General features: G+C 38.5%; 1 non-coding gene across 1 annotated transcript; it reads left to right on the forward strand.

The window, feature by feature from the left end:
• Positions 1-1348: 1348 nt before the first annotated feature.
• On the forward strand, positions 1349-1419 carry TRNAG-ACC (transfer RNA glycine (anticodon ACC)). Its single transcript has one exon. It is a non-coding gene; the product is annotated as a tRNA-Gly (tRNA).
• Positions 1420-15843: the final 14424 nt, after the last annotated feature.

Here is a 15843-nt window from a genome sequence, read left to right on the forward strand (position 1 = left end):
GAAAGTGGTTAATTAGTCTAAACATGCGAAATAATATAAATTTAAACCTAATGTTTCTAAGAAAAATCAATTTTAGCCTAACGTCACTAAAAATTTGAAAAGATTACTGTTATTTAACTGTCAATTTTGACATTTCAAACTTCAATTGTGTATAAGATATATTAATGTCTTACTAATACAATTACAAAAAAAAAAACATGTTAACATACTAATAACCAAATTTGTCATATATAAGTTAATCACACAAAAAAAATGTTGCTAAAATGTGTAAATTTTTTACTGTGTTACTAATATAGTTACAAATAATTAAAAAAAATGTATGAAACTATTTCAATTTATCCACAAACTGGTTTGGAAGGTTTGATGTGATAATTAAATAACACTGAAACCAATTTTTCAATTTTGAGAAATGTAAAGATCTTTATGTGGAAACGTTGTGGTTAAATTTATAATTTCAAACTGTAAAACCTATAATTCAAATTGTAACGTAACTATAAAGAAATGGTAGAAATCCTAATTTAAACTGTGAAAAATATAATTTCAAACTCACATTTAAAAGAATAAAACATTTATTTTTAACGGAATAGGATGTTAACTACAAGCTAATTTGGTAATAAAAGATTTAATTAATGAGTCTTAAAATAAATAGTTAAAGATTAAAGTTAAGTTAAAATTTTAAAAACATAGAGTAACCATGTTTGAAATTTTTCTTTAAAATTTTCAAAAGCTCAGAGATAAGCATGAGCACTGTCCAACGATTTTCATTATATACTGAGACCAGTAGAATAGCTACCAGTTGAATTTAGACAAAAAAAATTATGAAACCGGTAGTTAATCTACCAGTTTCTTTACAAAATGAAACTGGTAGAAAAGCTATCGGTTTTATCCTTAACAGAGATCATAGTGGGTAGTATGTTAAACTAGAACCCACATGGGGATTAAATTTTCATAAAAGCTCTAAATAGGGCCAAAATCTCATATTGTTATAGAGAATTATCCATTATTATTATTACAGATTATATTAATTTATATGCGTTGAGCAGCATGAAGCACCAATAGTCTAGTGGTAGAATAGTACCCTACCACGGTATAGACCCAAGTTCTATACTTGGCTGGTGCAGCTCTGCTGTGATGAGGGTTCATCACATTCATTTGATTTACATGATGAGAATAAGTGTAGTTGCACTCCTTTTTTTACTTATTATTCGGTTATATTTGACTCATGAACTATCTAGATCGGAGCTTATGAAGCACCAATGGTCTAGAGGTAGAATAGTACCTTGCTTCTTTTTTTACTTATTATTCAGTTATATTTGACTCATGAACTATCCTAATCAAAACTCATGAAGCACCAGTGGTCTAGTGGTAGAATAGTACCCTACCACGGTACAGACCCGGGTTTGATTCCCGGCTGGTGCAGTTTTTGTAGAGCAATGATGAGTTTTTTTTTTTGACAAAACGTGGATAGTTCTTGTCAATATTTATAAAATCGATGACTTTTGGATTGACATTATCAATTGGCCCGTTAACGAGCATAGTTCTCGTTTTGGCAGTAAAAAAATCACAATCTCGCATATACAAATTAGTGTAACCACATGTTTTTTTAAGTGATACGTTATAGTAACTAAAATGTCACATAAAAGCATTTTAAACTAGGTAACTTACAATACATTAAGGGAGCTTTTGGTTCATTTTGAGGTCGTTAACGACCAACTTAGTAATGTTAACCTAAAAGTTCTGGATTTTACAAATCTTGACAAGCACAGTTCTCATTTTGACAACAAAACAATCACAGTCCTTCATATGCAAATTAGTGTAACAATCACAGTCTTTCATATACAAATTAGTGTAACTACACGTTTTTTTTAAATTAATCCTTAAAATATTAGTATTTGAATTAATTTAACGTGTAATTGCACTTCCAATCTAATACATATGAAAAAAGAGTAATAGAAAATTATATCAGTAAAATGCGTCATAGTAACTAAAATGTCATATAAAAGCATTTTAAACTAGGTAACCTCCAATAAATTAGGGAGCATTTGGTTCGTGCATTAGTAACAAAGAGAATGAATGACTCTGAATTTCTCTATCTGTTTGATTCAGTTCCAGAAAAGGAATTCGTTTGTGCATGTTTGGTTCAAACGACATAATCTACTAGAATTGTGAATTCATTTTAACAACCATTTTTATACCTACATGTTTTGCATTAATAAATGGGTAAAATCTAAAGAAACCCTTGCACTTTCAAATTTTTTTTATCAAATTGTTAGTTGGGTCGAACAAGAACGAGACCTAAATTAAAAAATCCTTTTACCTTTCTCTTAATTTAAAATCAAATCCAATCCCCCATCTAATTCATTTTAACTGAATATTTAATGGGTTGGATTGGTTTTATCAATCTGTACAGGAATTACTTGTTTTAATAGGTTAGGTTGAGTTATAACTCAATGCTATAAATTATTTCACTTTATAGTCCTACGTGAGAATTATGAATATAGTAATACAAAATCAATTCAATACAAATTTAATAGGTTAATATTTTATGAAAAAATAATGTATAAAAAAAGGGAGAATATGTAAAAATATAGTCAACATTGACAGTAAAAAAATAAGTTTATCCTTGATGTATAATATTACATCTAATGTTAGCAACAAAGAGCAAATTTACCTCTAATATTGGTGAGTTGAGTCAAGTTGACAAATAATTTATCAAATTGTTTTCTTAATCATGAATCTTGTCATCTACACTTTAAATGTGTCATTTTATCACTCATTAGTAACAAATCAACATATGAATAGCGTGAAAAAATAAAAATAAAAACAAAACAAAATTATAAAATTATATTATATTTTGTACGAGTTTGACAAAAAAAATCCAAATATTTCATCAAATTTAAGAATATTGATCTTCAATATTATTATTAAATCACAAAAAATGTGAAATCTTTAAAAAAATAAATAAACTGATATACAACTTGTGTAGAATAAAAAAAAAAGATATTTGTGTTTTATAATGATGTGTGAAATTGACTAAACTTGTCAACGTCAAGAGTAAAATTGCTCATGTTTGCCAAAATTAGAGGTAAAATTGCTCAATGATGTTAAAGATAAAATTATTCTTGACTATCGATTTTATGAGTATTTTTTGCATCTTATCTCATATAAAAATACTCATAATATTGGTAGTTGATATCACACAAATAAAACTCTTTCATGCGACACTTAAGAGAACTGAACTAGCATTTGGGGAAAGAGAATATGTGGCGTCTCATAGCCAAACTGGATAATGCGACTTTGTATTACAGATCTCGATTTAGGTATCAGAGCGAGTTAGCCGGACAATGTCTAAAATATTTACTATGTATTAACATAATTATAAATAACTTGCTAGGATATTGATAACTGGTCAAAATTTCTTGATCGGAATCCCTTTCCTGAGAGGTGTCGTTGGGTTTGGTCGGGACACTCTGATGCCAAAGTCAGTAAGATATTTGATAAGAAAAAGGGTAATGACAAGAGTTTTATGGAAGTTAGCCAACATACCTGAAACATATCCGGGTTGGGATATTTATACATGTTTTTGTAACCTTTTGCATTTAATAGTGTTCTAATTGAAAAATCACGTAAGTGCTCCTCTTAATGGATATTAATTGTCATTTAATTATATTCATTCCCCTTAAAATGTGATATAAATGCGTCGTTTGATCTTCTCTGAAACTGTCAAAATGTGATATGACGACGGATATATGTCAAGTGGATCTCTCTTATCTCACCTCTTTCGTTGTATCTTACCTTATATGGCGTGTCTTCCTTTGATCCAGGTGGCGTGACATAGTGTTGTAGGATCCTTCTCTTTCCACATTATTATACTCCCCTCACCCAGAAATAAATCCGGATGTTATCAAATTGTCATTAAGCCTATATTAATTATGCATTAATTGTCATTACTCATTCCTCTAGAAGGAATAATAGTTTATCATTATTCATATTAATTATTATTATTCCTCATTCTAAAAGGAATTAATTCGGATGTTATCAGATATCAATAACTAAAATGTATGCAACTAGCTCAGTTGATCGATAAATTTGTTCGAAAGATACAATATATCGATCAAATAATTATCAAATTAACCCCTTCAAGTTTTTCCTTGGGAGTAGTTTTATTTGAAAGCAATAAATGTAAATTTTTGTCATTTCATAAATATAAAGAAAATTTTAAGTTTATTCATATTTATAAACTTTGAAACCACCCAGACATGTAATGTAAATTCGTGAAACAATTGGTTTATTTTTGTAATTTATAGTCCAATAAACAAATTCACACTTTATATTCGTTCTTCCCCGCCTGCCTATCTGTTTATAAACCCCGATTCCTATTTCTCCAAATCTCTCTGTCCTTCGCTACCTCTCAAATTGGAGGACGCTCTCCGCTGAACCACTTCCGTTGCAGCATACAAATTGTATCAAGTACATGAGTCAAATGTGCGACCCAAATTAAAATTTAGAAACCAATTTGATAAATTTTGAAACCAATTTGATAAGTTGAACCAAATACAAAAGTTAAATATTTCTCTCAAATTGGTGGAAAAACTCTTCAAATTAAGAAACATTTTAATTGGAATTCCATTCAATTTACTAAATTCTCTTGTGCAAAAACAAAAACTAGTAAAAGAATTCAATTCATACCTATTTTAAATAGAGGTTTAATTTTTAATTTCTTAAATAAAAAAATAGATGTTTAATTTGAATTTTTAAATATTTTTAATTCAGAATTGTTTGTGGTGAAGCTCTTACCCTGTTGGTTGAGAGCTTACCTATAATCCTAAATGTCATGGGTTCGAATCACATGGGGTGGGGTGGGTTGAGGGTTTTCAAAATATTTCTTAAATAAAAAAATAGATGTTTAATTAATTCACGGGACTTTGCAAAAGGGCAGCTTCGCTTTCCCGATTCCAGGCTCTTATGCGCATATTGCAGAGCTAAAGACAATTATGTTTGCGGTTGATATTGTCTGGGAGAGTAACTGGATGAAGCTTTGGATTGAGGCTGATTCTACCTGCGTGGTTAACTTGATGACACGTTGTTCCTATAATGTTTCTTAGATGGTCAGACAGGATTGGCTTCAGTGTCTTAACTCAGTGTGCTTCGATGGAAGTTATGACGACATATATATTGTGAAGAAAACTATGATGTAAACGCTTTAGCCAGCTTTGGTACTACCTTTAGTGCAGTCATGTGGTGGAGTTCGGCTCCCACTTTCTGTTCTTCAGTTATTTTTTATGATATTTATAATTTAGCACATTATCATATTAGCTAAATCTCTCTTTGGTTTGTAATTTTCTCCTTTTTTAATATATTTGAGTTTTGCTTTTTATGGGACCGAAGGTGCCAACCTGGTTGAGATGCCCCCTCTCGGATAGAGGCATCGTCCCTGTTTCTATTGAAAAAAAAGATGTTTAATTTGAATTTTTTAAATATTTTTAATTCAAAACTATTTATTGGTGTTAAAATTGTGTAAAGTACACGAGTCAAATATGCGGTCCAAATTAAAATTTAGAAACTAATTTGATAAATTGAACTAAATATCAGAAGCTAAATATTAATTTTTATATTTCTCTCAAATTGGTTTTCAAATTAAGAAACATTTTAAGTGGAATTTAATTTAATTCAATTTACCAAATAGATGTTTAATTTGAATTTTTTAAATATTTTTAATTCTTTCATAAAAAAATATTTTTAATTCTACAACAAATTTTTTTAAGGCTCTTAAACATTGTTTTTTTTTAAACCGAAGAAATTCATTAGTGAGAAGTGTTCATTATATTAAGAAGGGGTAAATAATTTATTAGTCCCCTAGTTTTTACCTAACACACTGTTTAGTCCCCCTATTTTAAAAAACACATTTTAAGGTCCCTATCTTTTGCCAATATTAACCTTCTGGTCCTTTTATCTATTTTTTTAGATTTTTAACCGAACATATTTTAGCTTTTAGGACAACCACGGTACAATACAAGTTGACCATATTACTCTGTTATTTTATATATATTTGTTTATGCTAAAATATAATGATTACAAGTCTAAAAAAACTAGACAAAAGGACCAAAGGGTTAATATTGGCAAAAGCTAGGGACCTTATAATGTGTTTTTCAAAATAGGGGGACTAAACAGTGTGTTAGGTAAAAACTAGGGGACTAATAAATTATTTACCCTATTAAGAAGTGCCGACGAACGGCTTGAGGGAGGGTCATAACGCCAGAAGGAGGGACTAGCATGTAACCGGACATCTCTAGCTAGACCATGAGCTACCCGATTCGCTTGTCTCCTCATATGAAGACCAAAAGGTTTCATCATGCATGATGACGGTGGGCCCTGCTTAAGAAGGCTCCAGGTCTTAGTTCTTAGAAAAGTGCTTTTTGCGGTGGCCGTCTCTAGTCATATAGGACTCAAATAGGTGAAGTGTCAATTTGCTAAAGGTATAAGAACTCAAATACGTATTTGGTTCCCTTTTTTGAGCAGGAATATCTCTTGATAAACCTAAGCTGAAAATTTTCAATCTGAGAGGCAATAACCTTGCAGTCAACCATGATAACCCAATTCATTAAACACATGGCCACCAGAGTTGAAGACGATTCCAAGAGGTTTTAACAGCCTTCCTTGGTTCGAAAGTGATTTCAAATTCTGCCAGCTTTAAAGCTTATTTCGCTAACCTGCCAAATGTTTCCGGTCATTGGAGAACTTTGCGTAGGGGAAAATCCGTTCATATGATGATAGGGGAAAATCCGTTCATTTTGAGCTCATTTAGGTGCTGTTTGGTTATGAGACAGTGAGAATTTTTAGGGAGAAAAAGCTAAAAAAATGATTTTGGAAAATAAAAAATGTAGTTTTATGGTAAATATTGTTCTGAACAACTTTAATTCTTGAATATTTCCATTTTGAGATCGTTAACGGTCATTTTGAGGAGTTAGTTAAAATTGAATAGCCACCGGTTTAAAAATATAATTTTTTTTCAGTGGTCATATTGTTAAAAATTGAAATTCAATTGACCACAATATTAAAATGATTAAAATTCAATGGCTATGGGTGTAATTTATCCTAGAGTAAGCTCAGCCTACCACTTTATTAATTCATTAACTTATATTACAACTTTGATTTAGTGTTGTGTTCATCTTTGAGTTATATCTTAAACTGATTTAGGTATCAAAACGAGTTAGCCGGACAATGTCTAAGATATTTACTATGTACTAACATAATTACAAATAACTTGCAAGAATATTAATAACTAAAATGTATGAAACTGATTCAATTAATCGAAAAATTTGTCTGAAAAATATAATATCACAGTCAAATAATTATCAAATTAACCCGTTTAAATTTTTCGTTAGATAGGAGTAAATTGCTTTTATTTTGAAACATTATGTGTAAATTTGTATTATTTGAAAAAGTTAGGTCTAAATTTGTAAATTTGTATCATTCATACTATGGGTGCAAATGAGCCTTGGTAGTTCACAAACTATTCGAGCTCGGCTCGGGGAAAGCTCGATCAAAGCTCGACTCGATAGGGCTCGACTCGAGTTCGGAATCAGCTCGAGCACTAACGAGCTGAGTCCGAGCTTCCCCAGGTTCGGCTCGAAAGCTCGTGAGCAGACTCGATTATTTTTAATTACTATATATATTTCATTATATATATAATATTTCATTCGTTACTATTAGTTTTCATCACAATTCACAACTCAAATAAGATTTAACCCATACAAAAAATGACACAAAAAATCTTAGACATTTGAGTTTTTAATGAGACAATTAGGTTTTGATAAGGAATAAAATACATTACAAAGTTTAAGCATTTCATACCCCGAACCAAAGGGGGGGGAGTATACCAATAATGGTAAAAATCCTAAAAACTATTGTAAGTATCACAGGAAAAATGGCCATGACACTGATGCATGCTGGGAGTTAGCTCGAGAAATTGAGCGTCTCATAGAAAGGCGCAAATTGGATCGGTTCATCCAAACGGAAGGCAAAAGAGGAGACGGTGACAGACCCAATGAGGACCCAAAGAAGAAAGGAAAGGGGACCATCAATGTCATAGCGGGCGGACCTGGGTACCAGCCAACGTTGAAAAAGGCAAGGACTACCGCCCTTGACAGGATGTCACTAAATCGCCCCTTTTCAGATGCAGGTCCTGAGATACCACCCCATGCGGATGCTCTGGTCGTCACTATGATGGTTGAAGGCTGGGAGATGAAAAGGGGCAAATTGATCGAGGGGCCAGCCAGCGGATGCTCTCGTCTTTCAAAAGTATGTCCGCCAGCGGATGATTTTTACCAGTATACAATCAAGATTTCTATACTGGGCTTATCCATGACCAGTATCCATCAATTGATCGAGGGTTCCGACTTCCTCTTCCAAAGATGGAGCGGGTGCAGGCGTTCTGATCAAGGATTTTTCCTCAAGTTAACAGTGGTGCGGTGAGCGTGGAATCCTTAATCAAACAAAGGGTTTTTCGTTCACACTAAAAATGCAATGACCAACGGGGATGAAAATCCCTCCTCAGGGATTGAAACACCGTTAGTTACACCATCTAGTGCTGGTCGCATCGATACAACTGCTCCTACAACGCATGTCGATAATAACATGCCTACAGCTACTTTTATCAATATGTGTGCTCAAGATATTGAGGCGCGATATGGGCTTGAAATAGGGAATCGCCTTCGAGCATACATGACTCTTCCTCCGCGAGGGAGCACGACGTCTACTTCAACCGTTTCATCTTTGCCTTTGTTCAACTTTGACCTTGGACCAGGTGCCCATAGCTCCTCGTTCCTTCAAGCTCACAACACGGATTCCATGTTAACTGCCATGACATTAGGTGGCAAGCGACCTCTTAATCGGGAGTTATTCCCTGGGGAAGGAAGTCAAAGAAATGATACGACCCTTCCTGGCGGATCTGGGGGTCCGGGGTTGAATCTTGGCGGGTCCAACATACCCAGGCATCCACAGATGAATTTATCTCTTGGCGGATCTAAAGGGCCGACTCGCAAAAAGCATAGAAAGGAGAAAGATAAGCGGAAAAGGTCACCTTCGCCCCGACGAGCAAAATCCTTCCGTCGTGGCAGATCGCCCCCATCTACTGACCATAGACGAAGTAAAAGGCTAGAAAAGACATCCCATGCAAGTGGACCACCACCGCTACCACCTTCAGGAACTGTTAGACACATCCCGTCGGGAGGCCAGGGGGGAGGAAGCGGTCCGACTCCCCCAGGTGGAGGAAACGGAGGAGGAGGTGGTGGTGGAGGAGGAGGCGGAGGAGGAAGTGGACGCGGTAATGGAGGAAGACGTTCGCCATCAGATCCATCGTCTGATTCAAGTTCTTCTTCTTCTTCTTCTTCTTCTTCTCCAAGTAGATCGCCACGAAGAGGCCGTCCCAGGGCGGATCCGGAAAATTTTGATGATAGAGTAAGGGCCCTGGTGCTCCGTATGAATGAAGAAAATGCCAGGCACAACCCGTTCGCCAATAGGGATTCGCCTTTTGCAGCTTGGATTGAGGCGGAGGAGACAGAAAGAGCTTTTAAGATCCCCAATCTCGCAATATACACAGGCAAAGACAACCCAGAAGCTCCCGTTCGAAAGTATCGAATAATGGCCAGGCTCAATCGAGCCACCGAGCCCGTGCTCTGCAAAATGTTTATCACCACACTGGGGGGCCCAGCCTATTTGTGGTTTTAATCCCTACCTCCGGGCTCGATAAACAGCTTCGATCAATTGAGCAGGGAATTTTGTGCTAAATTCGCCGGTTGTATTCCTGCAGTGGTGAAATCTGGAAAGCTTTTTGAGTTAAAGCAGAAGGCGAATGAACCCCTTCGAGAGTATGTGGACACTTTCAACCAATTGTGCATACAAATCGTTGATGTAGATATCTCCGTAGCTGTGGAATGTTTTGTAAGAAACACTACCTGCAAGAGTTTGCAGGAAGATCTCATCCGAAAGAAACCCACCAGCATGGCGGAGTTGATGGAGCGTTGTAAGGATTTTATAGAGGTGGACGACATTCGCCGAGGTTCACCTTCATCGCCAAAAAGGGACAAGGGCGAATCTCGTCCTCGAGATCGGGACAAAGACAAACGTCAGGATTCTTCCTCCCGAAACAAGCGAAGAGATTCTAGGAATAAATCAACGTTTGTCACCTCCTTCACACCTCTCAATGCTTCTAAGAGTGAAGTTCTTATGTGGATCGAGAACAACCAACACAAGCGGAGCATTTCATACCCCGAACCAAAGGGGGGGGAGTATACCAATAATGGTAAAAATCCTAAAAACTATTGTAAGTATCACAGGAAAAATGGCCATGACACTGATGCATGCTAGGAGTTAGCTCGAGAAATTGAGCGTCTCATAGAAAGGGGCAAATTGGATCGGTTCATCCAAATGGAAGGTAAAAGAGGAGACGGTGACAGACCCAAGGAGGACCCAAAGAAGAAAGGAAAGGGGACCATCAATGTCATAGCGGGCGGACCTGGGTACCAGCCAACGTTGAAAAAGGCAAGGACTACCGCCCTTGACAGGATGTCACTAAATCGCCCCTTTTCAGATGCAGGTCCTGAGATACCACCCCATGCGGATGCTCTGGTCGTCACTATGATGGTTGAAGGCTGGGAGATGAAAAGGGTAATGATTGATACTGGAAGTTCATGCAATGTCATTACCCGAGGAGCTTTCGCCAAACTCAGGATTGATCCTGTTCAAGTAGAGCCAACCGTGGTCGACATCTTGGGAGTAACAGGACATACTATTCAAACAAAAGGCCAAGTTACTTTGGACTGTGAGCTTACAGACGATGATCAAATTTGGAGGGGAGATTTAGAGTTTTCGGTCTTGGATGGTCAGTTAGCTTACAATATCATCCTCGGACGACCTTTTATCTCTGAAGTTGCAGCTCTTATCTCCATTCGCCACTTAACACTTTACATTCCCACGGTCAAGGGAGGTGTGATGATCAAAGGTAGCCAAAAGGTGGCCCAAGAGACGTATTCGGCATCACTAATGATCCGTCCCCAATCTAAGGAGGAAGATGAAGAGGAGCGCGTCATAATGGCCTTGGGCGAGACCGAAATGTACCTTATGGCGGATGGAAAGCAGGTGCGAATGGCTAAGGGGCTCAAAGGCGAGATTAAAGATGCAATCACCAAAGTGCTCTGTGAGGCGGAGAATGTCTTCGCATGGAAGGATGAAATTCTCCCCAGAATCAGCCCAGACGTAATCACTCTCAAACTCAACATTGATAAAGGTGCAGTTCCTGTGGCCCAGAAACGGAGAAACCATGGCCCGGAAAGACAGAAGGTGATTGAGGAAGAGATCGCCAAGCTCCAGAAGGCGGATGCCATCGAGGAGGTGCTTTACACTCAGTGGTTGGCAAACGTCGTGTTGGTGAAAAAAGCTGGCGGATCTTATCGTATGTGCATTGACTTTACAGATCTCAATAAAGCTTGCCCCAAGGACAACTATCCTTTGCCATGTATTGACATGCTTGTAGATGGAACTGCCGGTCACGCAATGTATTCCTTTACTGACGTGAAGTCAAGTTATCATCAGATCCCTATGGAGCCCTCAGATAGAATCAAGACCTCGTTCGTGACACACCAAGCCACTTATTGTTTCAAAGTTATGCCCTTTGGGCTTAAGAACGCAGGTGCAACTTATCAGAGGATGATGAATAAGATATTCGCAGATAGTAAAAGGGGTAATTATTCTGTCTATGTAGATGACATGATCATCAAAAGTACGACCGTAGAAAAGCATGCAGATGATATAAGGGAGGTACTGGACGTACTCCGATGCCACAACATTAAGTTAAACCCAGAGAAATGCACTTTCGGGGCAACATATGGAAAATTCTTAGGGTTCATGATCAGCGAAAAGGGAGTTAGCCCGAATCCTGACAAAGTTAAGGCAGTCCTAGAAATGCAAGCGCCGCGGAATATCAGAGAGGTACAACGCCTTAACGGGCGTATCATAGCCTTGGGCAGGTTTATCTATTGTTCAACTCGCAGATTCCAGCCCTTTTACGAAGTCATCAAGAAGCAAAAGGCATTCGAGTGGAATGAGGATTGTGAAAGAGCCTTCGAAGGAATCAAGTGGTTCCTCACAGAGCCACCCATGATGAGTCGACCTTTGAAGGCAGAGGACCTCTACATGTATGTATCGGTCACGGACAAAGCCGTATGCACGGTCATGATACGAGAAGAGGATGGCTAGCAGTTTCCGATTTATTACGTGAGCAAGGTTTTGAAAGACGCCGAAACTAGGTATTCAAAACTTGATAAAATGGCACTGGCTGTTGTAACCACGGCAATCCGCCTTAGGCCATATTTTCAGGCGCATACTATAGTGGTTCGAACAAATATACCAATGAGAAAGGTGTTGCAGAAACCAGACACTTCAGGAAGGTTGATGGAATGGGCAATTCGCCTTGGCGAATTCGATGTGAGGTACGAAAGCAGGTCAGCTTTAAAGAGTCAGGTCCTGGCGGACTTCGTAAATGAATTCACTGATGAAGGGATAGATCATCCCAAGCCTCCGATAGAGGAATTGTCAATGTACACTGATGGAGCCTCCTCGACGGATGGAGCGGGTGCAGGCGTTATGATCAAGGGTCCCCAATACATAAAATTATGATACGCTGCAAAATTAAATTTCCATGCTACTAATAATGCTGCTGAATATGAAGCTCTGATATTGGGATTACGCCTACTCCAAGAAATCACTCCGAAGCGGATCGTGATCTATAGCGACTCTAAACTAATGGTCAACCAGGTAATCAAGAATTACGAGGTGAAAGACGAAGTTCTGGCCAAGTATGTAGCGGAAGTCAAAAAGTTGTTGGATCACCTTGAAGCTAAGGAAACTAAATGGGAGCTGATTCACGTACCAAGGGAGTCCAACACAGAGGCTGATCGTTTGGCCAAAATGGCCTCTTGTGAAGAAAACTGGGCAGATCTGGATTGTCCCTTCGAAGTTAAAATAGCTCCAGCATTTGCCTCAGAGGAGGTATCCCTACTCACAACGGTAGAAGATGATTGGAGATCGGTCATTCGCCAATATCTGCTAAATGGAACCTTACCTGAAGACAAAGAAGAGGCACGGCGGATAGTCAGGAGAGCAGCTTATTTCTCCTTGATCAATGACAGCCTTTACAGAAAGTCCTTTAGTCATCCTTGGCTGAAGTGCATTCTACCGGAAGAAGGGCAATAGATCCTCAAAGAGCTACATGAGGGATCGTGTGGGGCACATGAAGCATCCGCCACCATCTTGAAAAAATCCAGGTTAGCAGGTTTCTACTGACCCACGGCTGAATTGGATGCCCAAAAATTGGTAGAATCTTGTCACAATTGTCAAATTCATGCGAATGAATCACATACTACCAAACACATTCAGAGGCCAATCATAGAAGGACGTCCATTCGCTCTCTGGGGAGTAGATATTTTCGGCCCATTTCCTCCAACTCGCCGGCAAAGAAGGTACGTGGTAGTGGCAGTGGACCATTTCACCAAATGGGTAGAAGCCGAAGTTGTTTCCTCCATTACTGCAGAATGAATGGTGGAATTCGTCAAAGACAACATCGTAGCAAGATACGGTGTTCCACATACCATCATCACCGATAATGGAACACAGTTCAACTGTGGCGAATTCAAGACTTTCTGTGAGGGATTGGGCATCCTGAACAGATTCGCCTCTGTTTATTATCCCCAGTCTAATGGAATGACCGAAGTTACCAATCGGACGATCGTGAAGGGGATAAAGAAGAGATTGGGAGAGCATGATAAGAAGTGGGGGGATCAGCTAACAAGTGTTTTATGGGCTTATCGCACCACCCCGAGGACGGCTACGGGGGAAACACCATTCGCCCTTTCTCATGGCGTTGAAGCCGTTATTCCAGTCGAAATACAGGTCCCCAGTGACCGAGTGGCCTTTTATTGTGAAGAGGACAACGACAAACGACTAAGGGAGCACCTAGATCAGATTGAAGATCGCAGGGACCAATCCTACGTATGCATGGCAGCATACAAACAGCGGATTGCGGCTTACCATGATAAAAACGCCAAACTTGTGGATCTAAATGTGGGAGATCTTGTGCTCCGTAAAGCTGATAAAGTCCAATCTCGAGAAGGCAAGGGAAAGCTAGGACTCAACTGGACGGGTCCATATCAGATAGTGGACAAGATTGGACCGGTTTGATAGAGGTCAAAAACCCCTATCTTTGGGTACGGTTTTAGGACGGGTTTTAGAGTTATTTGGTTAATAAGCGAGCAATTCTCGCATTTAAATGCTTTTGTGTGAGTTAGTTAGGAATTGGAAACGTTCTATTTACTTTTCGTCGTTTAAGCTCGTTTTATGATCAATTTAGGCAAATACGGCCGAAATAGCATGCATAATAGAATTCCGTTATCTTTTGAAGCTAATTGGTCCGTCAAAAGTCGCACCAAACGAAGCGTTTGCTCAAAATAAGCGATTGACGGATCAATTTGGCTTTTGGACTAATGTTTTCCGGAGTTTTTATGCGTGTGCAGGTGTAAGTTCGGACGAAAAAGGGCATGGAACTCATCAAGCTTGAATCGAGCACGCTTCGGGCGAAAACGCTCGGCGAGCAGGGCCCCACGGGCCATTTCTGCTCGCCGAGCAGGCCTCTAGTGGCCTGCTCGCGGAGCAGGCCGCCAGTGGCCTGCTCGACGAGCAAGAGCCTGCTCACCGAGCAGGGCGCCAGGCGCCTGCTCGGCGAGCAAGAGCCTGCTCGCCGCGAGCAGCCCTGCTCGCCGAGCAGCCTTCCCTGCTCGGCGAGCAGCCCTGCGGGAATTGGTCAAAAAGACCAATTCCGCCCCCACAAAGCCACGTTCGGCCCCACGTCTTCCTACACCAACAAGAACATGAAAATAGGTCAAAACGAGGCCCGAGACGCGTCTATAAATAGGATTTTTCCATTGTAATTTAGTGATCTTTTTCCTTTGTAATTTACTTAGCTTTTCACCTTGAGAAATCCTCTCCACCTCCTCCATATCCTTCAAACCTCCATTGAAGACACCTCCGAAGCTCCATTCACCGAGGATTACTCAAGCTTCATCCTTAAGTCTTAGAAAGACGCCTGCATTGGTAGACAGGTTCCCTGAAAGGGATTTTTCTTCTTTTACATTCTGTCTAGCCTCTGATACATGCTATGAATTCTAGGTTTATTGTAACTTCGTGACAATGTTTCCATCTTTGATATATATTATAGTTCTTGTTTATTCAATTGTTTTGATGTTTTAATCTTTGTCTTACGCTTTGTCTGATTGGTTTAACTCATTCGATAATCCCAAAATTAGGTTGGCACATATTGTGAGCTGAATCTGACCTAGTCAGTGCCTATAGGATTGACGACCCTATAGAAGATTAAGCCCAAATTACTGAGCCTTAGAGCTAGTTTCGGCCTTACAAGGGAATCACGAACTAGGGACTTTAGGAGGATAGGTCGGGTTAATCGCCTTGGACACAAGTGACTTAGTTTCAATTCAATTGTTTAAACATCCTATTTTCATTATCATCGTCTCCCTTCATGCTCATTCGGTTAATTGCATTGGTAAAAGATCAATTAGGGGTAGAGTAACTTAGTTAGGTGTAGAATAACTTAGCTAGAATCAGATAACTTAGCTAGGAATAGCGTAATTCAACCTAGGAGTAGATTAATTTAATCAAACAAGCTCAAAACCCCCTAAGCCTAGATAACATCCGAGATCGAGTAGCTCGGTACTTGCAGAAATAAATCCTGTGGACGATAACCTGGACTTAAACCAGAAATTTATTACTTGATAA

This window comes from Euphorbia lathyris, chromosome 6 (genome assembly GCF_963576675.1).
Source record: "Euphorbia lathyris chromosome 6, ddEupLath1.1, whole genome shotgun sequence".
Classification (NCBI taxonomy): domain Eukaryota; kingdom Viridiplantae; phylum Streptophyta; class Magnoliopsida; order Malpighiales; family Euphorbiaceae; genus Euphorbia; species Euphorbia lathyris.